The sequence below is a fragment of the Procambarus clarkii genome, chromosome 1 (assembly GCF_040958095.1).
Source record: "Procambarus clarkii isolate CNS0578487 chromosome 1, FALCON_Pclarkii_2.0, whole genome shotgun sequence".
Taxonomy (NCBI): Eukaryota; Metazoa; Arthropoda; class Malacostraca; order Decapoda; family Cambaridae; genus Procambarus; species Procambarus clarkii.
The window spans coordinates 48,788,264-48,806,732 of record NC_091150.1 but is presented as its reverse complement, the minus strand read 5'-3'; the positions used below and the strand labels follow the sequence as shown (position 1 = coordinate 48,806,732).

At 42.8% G+C, this 18,469-nt stretch overlaps 1 protein-coding gene across 5 annotated transcripts in view; it reads right to left on the bottom strand.

Annotated features, from left to right (window-relative positions):
• The window catches only part of LOC123752290 (hexosaminidase D-like), a 373,939-nt gene that overhangs the window by 223,280 nt on the left and 132,190 nt on the right, over positions 1-18,469 (bottom strand). For all 5 annotated transcript variants that reach the window (XM_069308469.1, XM_069308417.1, XM_069308646.1 and 2 more), the window contains one exon: positions 7,255-7,888. The gene's annotated coding sequence lies outside the window, so the exon portion shown is untranslated. The remainder of the gene's footprint in view (positions 1-7,254; positions 7,889-18,469) is intronic.

Below are 18,469 nucleotides of genomic sequence, written 5' to 3'. Positions count from 1 at the left end.
TATGAATTCTGGTCTCGTTATTGGGAAAGCCAATGTCATCAGATTCCCACCTCCACCACACAACCTCCTCCATAACATTACCATACCCAATTCAACCCAATGCAACCCAACTCAGCCAAATTATAATCTAAATTAATACATCTTAAATTAACTATATACGACCCAATGAGGTGGGTCGTCGAGGGTGTAACCGCAAGTCTACACGGTTTACGACAACTGGAAGACCAGCTTCAGGGAACCGTCTGATTAACGACTTATTTATTAATTTATATATATACAAGAAGGGACATATACTTGGCTACACCCTTCCGCCACAATCTTAACACGCAAGAATTCTTAGCAAATTAAGCATAATGTTTAACTTCACTTGGCCCGTCTCGAAGACCTCAGGTATTGACATTAGTATCAACATTATAACATAAATAAAACATCATAGTGACATTAGCTACAGTGATATTAAAAGCACCACAATGTTGACGTCTGACGGGTTGTCCAGGTTCGAATGTTTATGGCCGCGAAAAGCCTCTTCATAACGGACACACTCGTATCGTTAGAACGGACTGACGTATGCAATTAATCAAACCTCCATAACCCATGGGTCATTATGCCCACTGGTTAGTGTGGCATAAAGTATGTTAATTATCGTCAAGGTCTTTGGTGGACAAAATCTAGGCCCTACTTTACTCTTTTTCACAGGTAAAGCAACTTTGTTTTGTCTAAATAGAAGGAAGCCTTGTCTAATAAAAAAAATTATTTGAGAAAATAATTAATAAATTAATACAAATTTATTAAAAATTATATAAATTATATATATAATCTATCCACAGGTAGAAAACCTGAACTATATAAGAAATGAAGTCTATCAACATCAAAGGCTCCAGACTGTTGAACACAGTCCCAGCTACAGATAAGGGGCATAACTGGCCGGCCTCTCAGTGTTCAAAAGAGAACTCGATGAACACCTCCAAAGGACATATACATAATCAACCAGGCTGTGATTCATAAGTCAGATTACGAACAGGCGCATCTAACAGTCTGGTTGACCAGACCACCAACCATGAGGCCTGGACGGAGACCGGGCCGCATGGACATTGATCCTATGTAATCACCACACGGTAACCTCATGGGTAAGGTCGTCTCAAATATATATATTTGAAAATATGTCGACTGCCTGGTTGATAACTGGTACCTGGTTGATGGGGTTCTGGAAGTTCTTCTACTCCCCAAGCCCGGCCCGAGGCCAGGCTTGACTTGTGAGAATTTGGTCCACTAGGCTGTTGCTTGGAGCGGCCCGCAGTCTCTATATTCAAAAATTACAGTGTGCCGTCGCCCATATAGGCTTGTGAACTTTAAGACCCGTGAATGAAATAAAATGCGGCCAACACCGCCGTCAGAGGGAGACACCCTCATCACGCCTCAGCTGAGCTAGGCATCAACACAGGAATACCAACGCGTTCATTCCTAACCTTGTTCGCTTTGGTATTCATTTATTCCTGTATATTAAGCAATGGATGCGGGACTGAAACCTTGTAAAGTGGTGATATAAAAGTGTGAAAGTGAGAAGCACAAAGTCTACAGCCTAGCCAGAATATACATCTATTTCGGTCACCACTCAAAATATACGACTGTTTTCGTCATCACTCTCAGTTGGACTTGTGCTACTGGGCCCTATTTCGCGGCTTTGCGTCCCCGCGGCTCGGTCCTCGACCAGGCCTCCTGGTTGCTGACTGGACTGGTCAACCAGGCTGTTTAACGCGGCTGCTCACAGCCTGACGTATGAATCACAGCCTGGTTGATCAGGTATCCTTTGGAGGTGCTTATCCAGTTCTGTCTTGAACACTGTGAGGGGTCGGCCAGTTATGCCCCTTATGTGTAGTGGAAGCGTGTTGAACAGTCTCAGGCCTTTGATGTTGATAGAGTTCTCTCTCAGAGTACCTGTTGCACCTCTGCTTTTCAACGAGGGTACTCTGCACATCCTGCCATGCCTTCTGGTCTCATATGGTGTTATTTCTGTGTGCAGGGTTGGGACCAGCCCCTCTAATATTTTCCATATGTAAATTATTATGTATCTCTCCCGCCTGCTCTCAAAGGAATACAGATTTTGTCTTTTTAGTCGGTCCCAGTAGTTTAGATGTTTTACTGAGTGGATTTAAGCAGTAAAGGATCTCTGTACGCTCAGCAATTTCTCCAGCTTTGAAAGGGGCTGTCATTGTGCAGCAGTATTCCACTCTAGAGAGCACTAGCGTCTTGAAAAGTATCATCATCGGTATAGCATCTCTAGTGTGAAAGGATGCTTCATACTCAAGACTTCTACAAATTAGAGGTATTGTCGGGTAACATCACCGTGACAAGGTAACGGAGGAAAGGAGGATAGAAGCACAAACCAGTGAATCTGTACGATAGTACAACATGGTTGTAGGTGGCAATCCCAATCATTATGGACGAAGGAGGAGGAGGAGGAGGAGGAGGAGGAGGAGGAGGACGCGGGAGAGAATCAGTAATAGCGAGAATTCGTCTTGGATACAAATATCCATGGAGATTCGCAATGGAAACAACAGTTGATCGAAGTTGCAGATTCTGTGATGAGTGACGGACATCGCCTTGACCACTACCTGAGAGAATGTAAACACCTGAGGGAGATTAGAAATATGTGTAGAAAAAAAACACATTGTTTGAGTTAGAAACACTATTTGTCAAATATTGATACTGGTCTTAGAAGATTTCCCCATTTTGCACCCGCAAGATAACGTGAGATTTTAGGGTTAACAGATGTTAATCTTCTTGTTTGAGGAGCTGTTCATTTGAGCTAGTTAAGCAAGTCCCAGCTGTGTCTGGGGTACAAGTGACAGGATGAACAACCCAGCGGGTTTTCTTCCTATTGGGGAGTGTTGGTCATGCTGCTATAGCGGTATTTCCACTCACAGGATGAGTGGCGCTGCCCAATAAACTCGCCCTTCGGGGAAAAAAAATTAAAATGAATGTGTCTTTGATGTAGAGGCTAACCCCACCCTGTAGCGTGTGTTTCCCGTCACATCTGAAATGACTGTACTCCGGAATCCATATTTCACTGCTACAGTCCTTTTTGTGGGTTTCCTTTAGGGCTGCAAGCACTGCATTTGCCTCATTCAGGAGGCCAGGTATAAAATGATCTTTGATCTGCGTGTTTTATACCCTGAACGTTGGCAAATAAAAATGATGTTATCGTGTTTGTGGAAGTGGTGGATGCCTTACTTGGTGTTAACGTCTGGGGGTTATGATAGGGAGGCCTCTGTGTGTGTACTCTCTAGCTTTTGACACAGTTGGTGGTGGAGGGATAGTGACAAGCAAAAGTAGAATGTTGTACTAATGAATATAGACAAACTGGAAAGGTGTTTCGTATTTATGTTGCTAATAATACCTAATCTAACCATCTTAGGCGTAATACACGCTATCTGAGGGCAAATATAGCACATGTATGCGCGATACTACGCCTAGGGTAATGGGAGCCGGTCGGCCGAGCGGACAGCACGCTGGACTAGTGATCCTGTGGGAATGGGTTCGATCCCGGGCGCCGGCGAGAAACAATGGGCAGTTTCTTTCACCCTATGCCCCAGTAAAATAGGTACCTGGGTGTTAGTCAGTTGTCACGGGCTGCTTCCTGGGGGTGGAGGCCTGGTCGAGGACTGGGCCGCAGGGACACTAAAGCCCCGAAATCATCTCAAGATAGGGTATTTAAGTTCGGTTTTTAACTATTTATTCCGGGCTCTGTAAGGGAATAGTACCAAATTCTACTCAGTGTTCATTACGTAAATATATGTACAATGGTGCATATAGTTACAAAAAGTACTATCCGCACAGGAGGATGGGCTGCTTCTCTCAGTAACCAAACAAATCCACAACAGTCTGGTCGAACTATTCTCCTGTTCCCTCAGTAGCAACGAACAAATCTACACCGGCCTTGTCCAACCATTCTCATTTTCCCCCACTGATCAAACGCCCCTCCGACCCTAAAAAAGTAAATCTTGCCTTTATATCCTCGCGAGAAAACAGAGAAGGCGGAGTTTATGTACTTTTTAGTACGCTGTGAGGGGGGCGGGGGGGGGGGAGGTTCTTGTCCCGGCGACTGCCATCTCGCAAGTAATCCATTTCCGGGTCTTATAGCTGGGTGACAAGGCATAAAAGAAATACCTTTAGGGAATATTAAAGACTGGTCGCCCCACGGCGGTATGAGGCACCCGGAACTTAGAAATTACCTTATCTATGAGGCTATCCTCATGGCCCATCCAACTGATTACCAATCCCTGGATGACACAAACATACTAGTGATCAAAATAACACTTCGTATAGTCTAGGGTGACTGTATAAATGTCGATGTAAATATATTTATGATAAGAGGAATGAACCACCATTCCTTACCTTGCGATGATTCCGGGGCTTAGCGAGGAGGCCTGGTCGACGACCGGGCCGCGTGGGACGCTAAGCCCCGGAAACACTTCAAGGTAATTTCACGGTAGTTAAATCACCTCAAGGTAGGTGAACAGATGCATATGGGTGAAAGAAACTGTGCCCATTTGTTTCTGCCTCGGCCGGGAATCGGCCGAGGCAGAAGAGAGAAGGAGGAAAGAGAGGAGAAAGAGAAGGAGAAAGAGAGAGAATTAAGATTGAATTTGCTTCTTTGGATTATTTCTCATGGTGGCAGTGGTTGGAGGGGGAGGGGATAGTGAGGATAGGTAAGCCTATCCCAGGGGTTGCCGGGTGTAAGGGCTGGGATAGGTAAGCCTATCCCAGGGGTTGCCGGGTGTAAGGGCTGGGATAGGTAAGCCTATCCCAGGGGTTGCCGGGTGTAAGGGCTGCCAGAGATGCACATTGTATTATATCATTTACAAACTAGATTACAGTCTGAGCCAGTTGAATTATTAACGTGTATATTAACATAACTCGGAGTTTAATGCATAACAACTTGAAATAAATTATTCAATGAGGATGCCGAGATAATAACCAGTCACAGGATTCATCATTTACGTGTCATCTTACGAAACCTTTACATCTTTCGTCAGTGACAGCGGCTTACCGGGCACGAGAGCGCTGGGAACCGCCTCGTGGTTGCCTATAACAACCACCTCGGGTCGAGGACCACCTCGCTGCACCTCCAACCTCGTAAAACGTTAACAGACCAATCCGCGGACCAATAATGGCGGCTAACAATAAGGACAATTTACACTTATATTTTTTTTTAATCCCATTCCAACTCCGTCACTATCTGGTAACGCAAGACACGTGGCGCCACCTGCCTGTTTCAAGCGTAGGTTAGACACACACATACAGCCCAGCCTCCTCTTTTGGTAGTACTTAGAGCAATGATGAGGACCGTAGTGTACATGTACCGACGTACAAATTGCAAAGTAGAAATCTGAAGTATTGAGTTGGACAAACCGGAAAACTAGTTTGTACTTGTACTCACCTAGTTGTGGTTGCTGGGGTGGAGCTTGGGCTCTTTGGTCCCGAGTGGCCTTGACAAACTACACTAACCTCACCTCCCTAGGCCTAATACACGATATCCGAGCCATAATATATTACATGTGTGTGCTATAGTAGGCCTAGGAATATTTACGTTTGGTTTTCAGCTTCCTTTATTTGAAAAGCGCTCGTTACTATTGGGTAGTTCTCTAAACTATTGGGCCACACTAAAATGCCTAAACCTGTATTCTCTTGAGCGCCGGCGGGAGAGATACATAATAATTTACACGTGGAAAATAGTAGAGGGGCTGGTCCCAAACCTGCACACAGAAATAACACCACATGAGACCAGAAGGCATGGCAGGATGTGCAGAATACCCCCGTTGAAGAGCAGAGGTGCAACAGGTACTCTGAGAGAGAACTCTATCAACATCAGAGGCCCGAGACTGTTCAACACGCTTCCACTACACATAAGGGTCATAACTGGCCGACCCCTCACAGTGTTCAAGAGAGAACTGGATAAGCACCTCCAAAGGATACCTGACCAACCAGGCTGTGATTCATACAACAGGCTGCGAGCAGCCGCGTCCAACAGCCTGGATGACCAGTCCAGCAACCAGGAGGCCTGGTCGGGGACTAGGCCGCGGGGTCGCTGAGCCCCGAAGCCAACTCGTGTATATTCAACAAGATATACTAGTCAGTATACTACTGTCTAAAAGCGTGACCTCATAATTGCAGAGAGCGTTGAAGTACCTATCCTTAACAGTTAACCAGAAATGACTCCAGATATTCCCTTGCCATCCGGCTAAACATAACTAAACAGTTGTGCACTCTACCACCAGGGGGCTACACATGGCACTCTACCAACAGGGGCTACACATGGCATGAATAAAGACATTCATCATGCATACATACTCGTGTCTGATAATATTCAAGACAATACGTGAAGTTGTTCAAGATATTGTAAGGACAATGTATTCCTGTACACGCTAAACACATGATTTTAGCAAAAACTACAAGACTGTGGTGAGTGACTGGTGAGTGGCGGGCGGTGTGCTGGTGTTCCTCACGCCCACACTCCTCACATCTCTCTCCACCCTCACAGCTGCCCCTCACGCCCACACCCTCACAGTGCAAGGATATTCCTTCAGAGGATACGTAATTATATACACAAGATGACGCATAGGGAAATTTGGGTCTACCTTAATGCACTTAGTTATATAAATCTAAATTAACATCAAGAGTGATAACAGGAGCCACTTACCCTCCCCCCCCCCCCCACACACACACACACATTAGACGACTGACAGTTAGAAAGGCAGAGTCCAAGAGCTAACAGCTCGATCCTGCAGGAACAAATAGTAAATGCACACACACAGGTACTCGAACAAGGGGACACAGGTGAAAATTGAGTACCTAATTGAGCCACAGAGACATTTGAAAGAAATTTTCAGTGTCAGAGTAGTTAGTAAATGGATTGCAATAGGAAGTGATGTGTTGGAGGGAGACACTATACACAGTTTCAAATGTAGATATGATAGAGCCCAATTGGTTCAGGAACCTGTAAACCAGTTGATTGACGGTTGAGAGGCGGGACCAAAGAGCCGAAGCTCTTTGCAAGCACAAGCAGACGAGTACACACACAAGACATTGTATAATGTAGCCTGTTACAGCAACGGGCCCCAGGACCACAGCCCAACATGTCCGGCTCTCCTGCTGTCAGCCACGCTAACCTAAGGTGTCAAGAACACCGGAGAAGTAGAGAGAGTAGAGGACAGTGTAGACGGTAGAGGACAGTGTAGACGGTAGAGGACCTACCTTCACATGGTCAGCAGAAGCAGTGCTCGGGGCTCCGGCGACGTGTCGTCCAAGAGGTGAGCAGCTCCGGTGTCTTCAGCAACTCTTGGCTCATCTCAACACCTCTAATGAACTGCTATTTTGAAATACGCAAGTTCAGAGCGTTACGCACAAAACCCTTCACCACTTTTAGTCTTGCTTTACTCAAATATATTTATTGCCTTTCCACAGAATACTGATCTTTCTAAATATCGATTCGTCACAAGCACTATTTAGAAAAAAAATGTTCCAATCACTGTATTTAAGATTCCGCGATACCTGTGTGTAGCTTGTTGGTAAATGATCCCGGTACACCAGTTCCCAGTGGCTGACTCCTCTGGCTTAAGGGGTCAGCACAACTGTTCCGTGGCTTAGGTGGAGTCCTACCAGCGAGCAGGGGCCTCCAAAGGTACACAGACGGACGCAAGCCAGCAGACAAATGTCATCAATCAAGCCACTGGTGCCATGCTTTCTTGCACAGGTAAAATGAGAGATGCCTTTGCCTCTAGTTCTCTGGCCATGTGTCCTTGAACCACAGCTCCCAACTCCTCAGGACAATTTTCCTCTCTGTTTCCTCATCTGCTTGACTTGGCCTCTTCAACCCTCAACACACCTCCTGGAGAACAAGAAAGGTGCATTAGCTTGATAAAAAAAAACTCAATCTAAACAAAACATCTCAGGAAAGTAACTTTATTCCACCCTGTAAACTAATTACAATTATGAATAACAAATCTATAACTTTACATGTAAAAAAGGTAAACTAACTAATGGAGTGCACATAAATATTAATACATGGAGAGGAACAGATTGGCAGACTGCTAAGTAACTACTCTTGCCGTCAGCACAAGGCCACCGAATATTGACTAAGTATTCCTCTGACAATACTGACACTACTAACCTGGAAGAGTAACACCTAAACCTCTCAACTGTGGCTCAGCAAAACCCCACGAATTATCCCAAGAGGATATCCCGTTCTTAGTCTATCCCCTATCCACTGACCAAAAAGCACCGTTGCCACACTCCTCTACTCACCAGTGCCTCAACGCGCACTATCCCCCGACCTCATACCCAACCTGTCACGTAATTGGGTTACATTGATAATAAGCTTCAATGACCTTCAAGCTAAGTAATTTACAGTTGTGAACAGGTGTACGCGTTTCCATGTGGCTCAAGTCCCGCCCACACCACATCCAGCAGGTTTTTATTATTATTATTATTATTATTATTTTCTACCACAGACGTGGCCACACATTTACAATGCTAACCAGCATATATACATTTTCTTCTGTCCTCCATGGACAGGGTGAAAGATCTGTTAAACATAGTTCAGTGATTGATTGAACAATCAACCTCAGAAGGTGATTGTAGTGCTTTTAAAATGCTAGTCTAACTTACAGACATAATTACATAGATACACAGAGTTACGTCTGCCAAACAAAGTGTTCGATGTGTTCTTTACATAGTGTCATTAATGCGCATTTACAAAGGTGAAATGTAATTCTGATCAGCTTCCACATATACTTTATACACATACATATATATACATACGCACACGTGTGTGTGTATATATATATATATATATATATATATATATATATATATATATATATATATATATATATATATATATATATATATATATATATGACTGTCAGACCACGGAGGAAAAATGAAACAGGAAATTTCCTTAAGTACTTTCGTATATTAAATACATCTTCAGAAGGTCCTTTGGACCTTCTGAAGATGTATTTAATATACGAAAGTACTTAAGGAAATTTCCTGTTTCATTTTTCCTCCGTGGTCTGACATTGTCACATTCTTAATCACGTGTTTATTTTCGTGATATACACACACACATATATATATATATATATATATATATATATATATATATATATATATATATATATATATATATATATATATATATATATATATATATATATTGGTGTATACTGGCAGCAGGTTTTCTTTCAAACATGTTTCATTGAATATGACCGCATATTCTGTATTTATTATTTTCTGGTTTAGGGCTTCTATCCCTCTAACTATTTTCTTAGCATCAGGGCTTAATTGGAATAGGAGTTCTCCAAAACTCATTTTCGTACTTTTAAGGTGAAGAAAAGAAGTGATTTACTATAGAGTGTATTACACTTATTTGTATAATTTGCACGACGTCGTGCAAATTATACAAATAAGTGTAATACACTATAGTAAATCACTTCTTTTCTTCACCTTAAAAGTACGAAAATGAGTTTTGGAGAACTTCTATTCCAATTAAGCCCTGATGCTAAGAAAATAGTTAGAGGGATAGAAGCCCTAAACCAGAAAATAATAAATACAGAATATGCGGTCATATTCAATATATATATATATATATATATATATATATTTATGGCTCTCCTACTCTGAGAGGGTAAGACAGCTGATAGAGAAACTAGTGTGTTAAGCACTTAACCACTGAAGGTGATTAAGATGTCTTTACAAGCTCAGGATATATAGTTACATCACATACATACATTGTTTCATTGATACATTATATGGTAGTGGGTACCCTCACCCATCCAGCAGGTGGTGGGTACCATCCAGCAGGTGGTGGGGTACCATTACTACATAACCTTGTGATACTTTACTATAAATTTGTGGCAGTATTTAATTTTTAATGAAATGCTCGTGCCAATTTCTGAACACTTGTGGTAATGGTCTGTAAACTGTTAAATATTTGTCGCAGGTGGACCATGGCAAGGGAGGCAAATTATTATACACATTACTGATGAATGTCACTTATTAAACCCAGCATACATGAACCGTGCCAGCTGCTTGCTCTGGTAACACCAGCACCCTCACCCCATCACCAGCACCCTCACCCCATCACCCAGGATCCTCACCCCATCACCAGCACCCAGGACCCTCACCCCATCACCAGCACCCTCACCCCATCACCTAGGACCCTCACCCCATCACCCAGGACCCTCACCCCATCACCCAGGACCCTCACCCCATCACCAGCACCCTCACCCCATCACCTAGGACCCTCACCCCATCACCCAGGACCCTCACCCCATCACCAGCAACCTCACCCCATCACCCAGCACCCTCACCCCATCCCCGGGTGTCTTCCAAGGTGTGGGAGTGGCCACCAACCCACAAATGGGTTGGTGGTCAATACCTGCAGGCGCCCCATAACAAAGCGCACTTTGGGAATAACCCCAACTCCCCCTCAGTTCTGTACCCGCCTCCTGAATGGGGTAATGAGCTATCTCTTTCCAAATTGGACAAAAGGAAGAACAATTTAGTGATTTCAAGGCAAACGTTAGACTCAAACAAGAAAGACGCTAAAGATCAATACACAGATAGTGCTTTATAGTTTTAATGGGTCAATTATCTAACTCGAAAGTTTCAAAGTTTAACCAACTTGAAAATTTAAAGGTTAATATCTAACTGGAAAGTGTAATCCTGCAAGCTTCGCACGTGACAGTAAGAGAGCGACCCTTGTGTCCGTGGCTGTGACCTTCCCCTCGACACAGTCATCAGGCAACCTGTCCTCAGACCATTCCATCCAGCGGTCGATCCCAACGACGCATTCATAAATTTTAACATTCATTCAAAACAGTACCTTTCTCAAATATAAATTAATATTATTATAAAATAGCATACTGTGCATGTTTAGGCACTGGTTAGGTTAGGTTAGGCGTTTAGGTTCTGTTGGCGATTATTTGTATTTTGTAGTACGTGGGTGAAGCATTTACATCGTTGAGGTTCGAACGAAAGTCGACAGCGAAACACTTGTTCCGGAAGTGTTGGGAGAAAAGTTTCGCTGACGACTTTTGTTCGAACCACAACGCTGTAAATGCTTCACCCACGTACTACAGATACAAATAATCGGCAACAGAACCTAAACACCTAACCCAACCTATGCCTAAATAAGCCCAATATGCTAATAATTAATAATATTAATTAATATTTGAGAAAAGTTGTTTTGAATGACCAGAATGTTAAAATTGATGATGCGTCGTTGGGGTCGACCGCTGGATGGAATGGACTTGGCCTGAGGACGGGTTGACTTGACACCTTACAACAGCCGTCTTTTATTCTCACTTTCTGGCTCTTGATCGGAAGCTGTGAACATTGTGGGCTGGTCTGGCCGGCCACGTCCACAGCCGGATGTGTTATGATAATGACGCCTCCACAGCCTCTGGCAACCGGATACAAGTTCCATCATATACAAGATGATTCGCCAAGGGATTTAAAAAACGAACTTGATCTTACCTAACCTAAACTACCCAAAACGAAACTAGTCTTACCTAACCCAACCAAGTTAGGTAAGCTGGGAGCTGAGTTAGTGATGCCCGGGTTCACAAATATGCGCGAAAGTACTTGAGGCAGCCTGCGCCACGACTTGGATTAACTAATTGCTATTTGTTCTTAAATGATGGTGACGACGATTTGGGCGCCTGACAGCTGGGTGGACAGCGCTTCGGATTCATAGTCCTGAGGTTCCGGGTTCGACCCCCGGTGGAGGCGAATGGGTAAAATGTTTCTTTCACTCTCATGCCCCTGTTACCTAGCAGTAAATAGATACCTGGGAGTTAGTCAGCTGCTACGGGCTGCTTCCTCGGGGTGTGTAGCAAAAGAGAGAGGCCTGGTCGAGGACCGGGCCGCGGGGAGGGTAAGCCCCGAAATCATCTCAAGATATCCTCAAGATGAGTGTTGGGGACATGTGTCTTCTATCCCATGATCCAGTAAAGTGTTCCTGCGCAGTTATTACGGCTTGTGTTCTCGTTCATGCCACCTCTCGCTCCGTGTCGCTAGTGATGTTCATCTGACCAATCACGTTGACTGTAACATCGTAACATTAGTTTAGCCAATCACTTGGCCGGGTCGGCTTCCTAGGCGACCCTGAAGACGGTGTTCCTACACCCAGTCTTCACTTCAGGTAGTGACTAATAAACAACTACGAATAATTATATTTTTGATTAAAAAAAAATCTTCGAAAACCTTTTTTTATCGAGGGAAGCCGGGCAGAGAGTTACATGTTCGGGGGGGGGGGGGGAGGACCATCTTTGAACATGTTCAGGGGGGAGGACCACCTTTGAACATGTTTAGGGGGGGGACCACCTTTGAACATGTTCAGGGGGGGACCACCTTTGAACATGTTCAGGGGGGGACCATCTTTGAACATGTTCAGGGGGGGACCACCTTTGAACATGTTCAGGGGGGGACCACCTTTGAACATGTTCAGGGGGGGACCACCTTTGAACATGTTCAGGGGGGGACCACCTTTGAACATGTTCAGGGGGGGACCACCTTTGAACATGTTCAGGGGGGGACCACCTTTGAACATGTTCAGGGGGGGGGGACCACCTTTGAACATGTTCAGGGGGGGGGACCACCTTTGAACGTGTTCTTTCAGCCCCCACATTTTACCAACATCACTGTAGCACAACTGCAACACAGTCAAAGTTGACAGGCCACTAAGCTTTACATCCCACTCAATCTCCATTCCCCCCCCCCCCCCCCACTCCCACCACCTTTACCAAATCCTTTGGTCACCAAAGTTCAAAGTACTACCGGCTCAGCTGGAGAACTGACCAATCGCGTGCTTGTGCAGGCGATGTTGTGGGTCGGCTTGAAGTTTCCAAACCCACACATGCAATCTTAGCTATACCTTGGTGTCTCAGTCCCTTGTACCGCAACTGCAGTCAAAAAGTTACATCAACAATGTAGAGACAGACTCAAGGCTCTCAGAACTGTAGTGGGGTACAACCCTAAGTACGGTGTTAGTATTACAATAGCAAAAATGACGTACTTAGCATATATAAGGTCTCTGATAGACTATCATGCACCAGCTTTGGTCCTGCAAAATGGCAAAAGTATTGATAGACTGGAAAAAAATGCAAAATGGAGCCCTCAGAATTATACTTGGCTGTCATATAATCACCAAGGTTCTCAATATGCGGAAAGAATTAAATATACTTAGCATTCAGGATAGAATATCTGAAATCAATCTTATGATGGAACTAAAGCTTCTGCGTGATAACAAAAACAACATTGTGTCAGTTGCACTGTTAGAACACATACGTAATGGAACCAGCGAGTCTAAATGGATTCGAAGAACAGCCACTCATATTAACATGATGGGACTGCACGATTGTACATACAGATGAAGGAGTACAGCACTTCCTTCCACCCTGGCAGATAGTACCTTTTGACATCCTGACCCCTGCATACCCCACCAAGAAACTAATCACAAACAGCCCTCATGCTCAGCTTGCTGCTAAGTTAAGCACCTTAAAACACATTCACAACATACAAACTGAAAACAACATTGCACAGACCATATACACTGACGGATCACTCAGTACAGCTACAGGGAGGGCAGGAAGTGCTGTTATTGCTCATCAGCCCGATGGCAGTTCAAAGGAATATAAGGGTTACTAACTAGGCATCCACAAGGCAATCTGAATAGGTTGCAATACTGGTGGCACTAGAAATTATTGACACCACTGAGGTAAACCGGCTTAATTATTTCTGACTTCCTTTCCTCGCTACTTGCAATAAATAGTTTGCAATCAAGTAATAACGTGCTCGTCTCCGAGGCCATATAAGCATACATAATAAGGGGTAAATATCATAATGTTTAAGATTCCTTCTCACATTGGCCTGCAGGAACATGATAAAGTTGACGCCCTTGTTAAGGTTGTAGTAAATAAAGTGTTGAAAGGAATCTTGAGTTATCAAATAGGTCCCTTAAAAGTGTCATTAGACGAGAACTCTTGGATGAATCTGAAGAAAGCAGAACAGTGCAAACAGGAACTAGCAGGTCCATTGTTCATCACAATGAAATGTGTCGAGTAAAACATGTGTCTGGGGTAAGTAACGACATCAGCAGCCTAACAGACGTTGTCACAGCTCGAGCAAGACTTGGCTACAAGTGTCTCTGGCAGTTGGGCCTGTATAGGGATCTAGATGAAGTATAGGGCAAATTGTGTGGACAAAGACAGGAACACACACTTGAGAAATTATATCCGAGTATAATAAAATTGAGCCATTTAGAGATAAATCTAACCCTCCCGTTGTATGAAAAGGCAAACCATCTTATTACTAAAGATAACTCACCTGAAATCCTTGCACTGTATCCATATTTCGCTTCCAGTATAAAAAGCGACATATGAGCTTAAGAAGCAAGTAGTGCATTGTTAAGACTAATAATAATAAATAGCACCTCCCCTATGACTAATATTATAGTTCAAACAATTATGTATAAGCGATAAGAACTGCCATTAATGTACAATAACTGTAAATATATAGCTATTGAAATAGAACATTCTCTGTCTGACATAATTATAAGGTGTGAAGGATAGATGAAATTGTTAATGTAATCATCAGACCTCAATTAAGACCTTTTTTGTGCCCTCTGTAATCCATTTTGCGCTACGGATCACAGAATGAGTATGGGGTGCACAATACACTAGCAGCCTCCGGCGGTAACAATCAATCATTAGCTTTATCTCGTCTTGCTCAAACTGTGTTAATTGGAACGTTGTTAAAATAACGTTCATACACGTCTTTCTAATGACATACACAGCATCAAACATTATTGAGGAATTTATTATACAACGAACGTCGAAATTTGGGAAACCATTGATTAGGCGTCACCTGCCAACTAACTTCCTCTTACTTCGTTTATAATATGAATTCACTTCCTGTATAATTATGTTTACCTTCACGTTCCATATTCAGTGCCAACATTACAGTAAGCAAATAGGAAAAACATTTTTACTTAATTAATTCCAAGAGGCTTCGGATGGCTTTGGGAAATTTTTCGGGTCGCTGGAAACCCTCATTAAAACACGTGTATGTTTGCCCTCCGATAGGTCCCATTCCCTGTAAGGGATTCATAATAACTCTTCACTCCTAATGGGATATAAGACTTGATGCATTATGAGCGAATCTCTTGTTAATTACAGAATTTGTCTAAGCCTGCGTCGCGTTGAGAAATACTGTGTGTGTACTCACCTAGTTGTACTCACCTAGTTGTGTCTGCAGGATCGAGCATTGACTCTTGGATCCCGCCTTTCGAGCATCGGTTGTTTACAGCAATGACTCCTGTCCCATTTCCCTATCATACCTGGTTTTAAAATTATGAATAGTATTTGCTTCCACAACCTGTTCCTGAAGTGCATTCCATTTTCCCACTACTCTCACGCTAAAAGAAAACTTCCTAACATCTCTGTGACTCATCTGAGTTTCAAGCTTCCATCCATGTCCCCTCGTTCTGTTACTATTCCGTGTGAACATTTCGTCTATGTCCACTCTGTCAATCCCTCCGAGTATCTTATACGTTCCTATCATGTCCCCCCTCTCCCTTCTTCTTTCTAGTGTCGTAAGGCACAATTCCCTCAGGCGCTCCTCATACCCCATCCCTCGTAGCTCTGGAACGAGTCTCGTTGCAAACCTCTGAACCTTTTCCAGTTTCATTATATGCTTCTTCAGATGGGGACTCCATGATGAGGCGGCATACTCTAAGACTGGCCTCACGTAGGCAGTGTAAAGCGCCCTAAATGCCTCCTTACTTAGGTTTCTGAATGATGTTCTAACTTTTGCCAGTGTAGAGTACGCCGCTGTCGTTATCCCTGTGTGTGTGTGTGTGTGTGTGTGTGTGTGTGTGTGTGTGTGTGTGTGTGTGTGTGTGTACTCACCTAATTGTGCTTGCGGGGGTTGAGCTCTGGCTCTTTGGTCCCGCCTCTCAACCGTGTCCCGTGTGTGTCATACCTTGTAGCCAGAACGCACTTCTCGGCCTACTATGCAAGGCCCGATTTGCCTAATAGGCCGAGTGATTTTCTTTATTTCCGGTTAGTTTATTTGAATTATTATTATTTTATATTAAGAACATAAATTATTGACCTAGTTGTGTTAGTTTAGGTTAGGTTAGATAGGGTTGGTTAGGTTCGGTCATATATCTACATTAGTTTTAACTCAAATGTAAAAAAATTAACTCATAATGAAATGAATAGCTTTATAATTTCATAAGAAAAAAAAATTGAAAAATATATAAATTCAGGAAAACTTGGCTTATTATGCAAATCAAGCCTTGCTTAATAGGCCGAGCACTGCGTTCTGGAAACTCTGATCATTTGTATGCAGAAAATCCACAAAGAAATAGGAAAGGAAGATGAACGTTTCGGCTGTTGTCAAACCCAGACTGAAACAGCCGAAACGTTCATCTTCCTTTCCTATTTCTTTGAGGTTTTTCGCATATTATATATTATATATATATATATATATAATGTCGTACCTAATAGCCAGAACGCACTTCTCAGCCTACTATGCAAGGCCCGATTTGCCTAATAAGATAAGTTTTCATGAATTTATATATTTTCTCTAATTTTTTGCTTATGAAATGATAAAGCTACCCATTTCATTATGTATGAGGTCAATTTTTGTTTATTGGAGTTAAAATTGACGTAGATATATGACCGAACCTAACCAACCCTACCTAACCTAACCTAACCTATCTTTATAGGTTAGGTTAGGTAGCCGAAAAAGTTAGGTTAGGTTAGGTAGGTTAGGCAGTCGAAAAACAATTAATTTATGAAAACTTGGCTTATTAGGCAAATCGGGCCCTGCATAGTAGGCTGAGAAGTGCGTTCTGGCTACTAGGTACGACATATATATATATATATGCAACAATGATCACAAAAACACTGATCCAAGTATGCAGAATAACCACATATGAAAAATAGAAAATGCTTAACGCGTTTTCGGCTAATTCGCCTTCATCAGAGCAAAGTAGAATTCATTCTACTTTGCTCTGATGAAGGCGAATTAGCCGAAAACGCGTTAAGCATTTTCTATTTTTCATATGTGGTTATTCTGCATATATATATATATATATATATATATATATATATATATATATATATATATATATATATATATATATATATATATATATATGACCGAAAGGGTAAGATTAATAATTCTAACACGAATCTTCTCAATATTTCTTACGTTTTTCTTCATTGTCGAGGGTAATTGAAAAATTAACTATCCAAAATTATTTGTTTACATTTTTATTTTTGGTCTGACGCCCAAAAGTGTTTCGTAAGGGCTTCTTACCTTCTCAGAGACTGGTTTACACATAACAAATATCATGCTTATATGCGTTTTGGGTGAGATGATATGACAAATGTTTTGGGTGAGGTGGGTATAAATTGGGTATGAAAACATAAGAATGAGGAGACATCTCCCGTCACGCAGGGTGCAGTTGCACCTCCACAGATCTCCAGTATCATCTATTTGATCTATTTGGTGATGGCTCAAAAGGGCCACCACTTACGGGCTATTCATGCCCGTGCCACCTTTTGGGTGCCTTAATCTTCATCAATCAATCAATAAGAATGAAAGTAACTACAGAAGGCCTATTGGCCCATACTTTCTCTTGCTGCTTCTATGTTGGTTCGGGGTCTTGAAGTGGGTAGAATATAGTTATGCGTTAATTGGCTGTTGATTGCTGGTGTTGACTTTTTGATGTGTAGGGCCTCGCTAATGTCGAGTCTCCTGCTATCGCTGTATCTATCGATGATTTCTGTGTTGCTTGTTAAGATTTCTCTGGTGATGGTCTGGGTGTGAGAAGAGATTATGTGTTCCTTATTGGAGCCCTGTTGTTTGTGCATTGTTAATCGCCTAGAAAGAGACGTTGTTGTCTTGCCTATATATTGAGTTCATTGGGGCTTACAATTCCCAAGTGGGCATTTAAAGGCATAGACAACGTTGGTTTCCTTCAAGGCGCTCTGTTTAGTGTCTGGAGAGTTTTTCATGAGTAGGTTGGCCGTTTTTATGTTTTTGTAGTAAATTGTTAATAGTATTTTCTGATTTTTGTCTGTGGGGATAATGTTCCTATTAATAATGTCTTTCAGGACATTTTCCTCCATTTTATGAGCCGCCGAAAAGAAGTTCCTGTAAACTAGTCTAATAGGGGGTACAAGTGTTGTGTTGGTTGACTCTTCAGAGGTTGCATGGCGTTTCACCTTTCTTTTTATGACGTCTTGAACATAACCGTTAGAGAAGCTATTGTTGACTAGGACCTGCCTTACCCTACAGAGTTCTTCATCGACTTGCTTCCAACTTGAGCTGTGACTGAGAGCCCGGTCGACATAAGCGTTGACAACACTCCTCTTGTACCTGTCTGAGC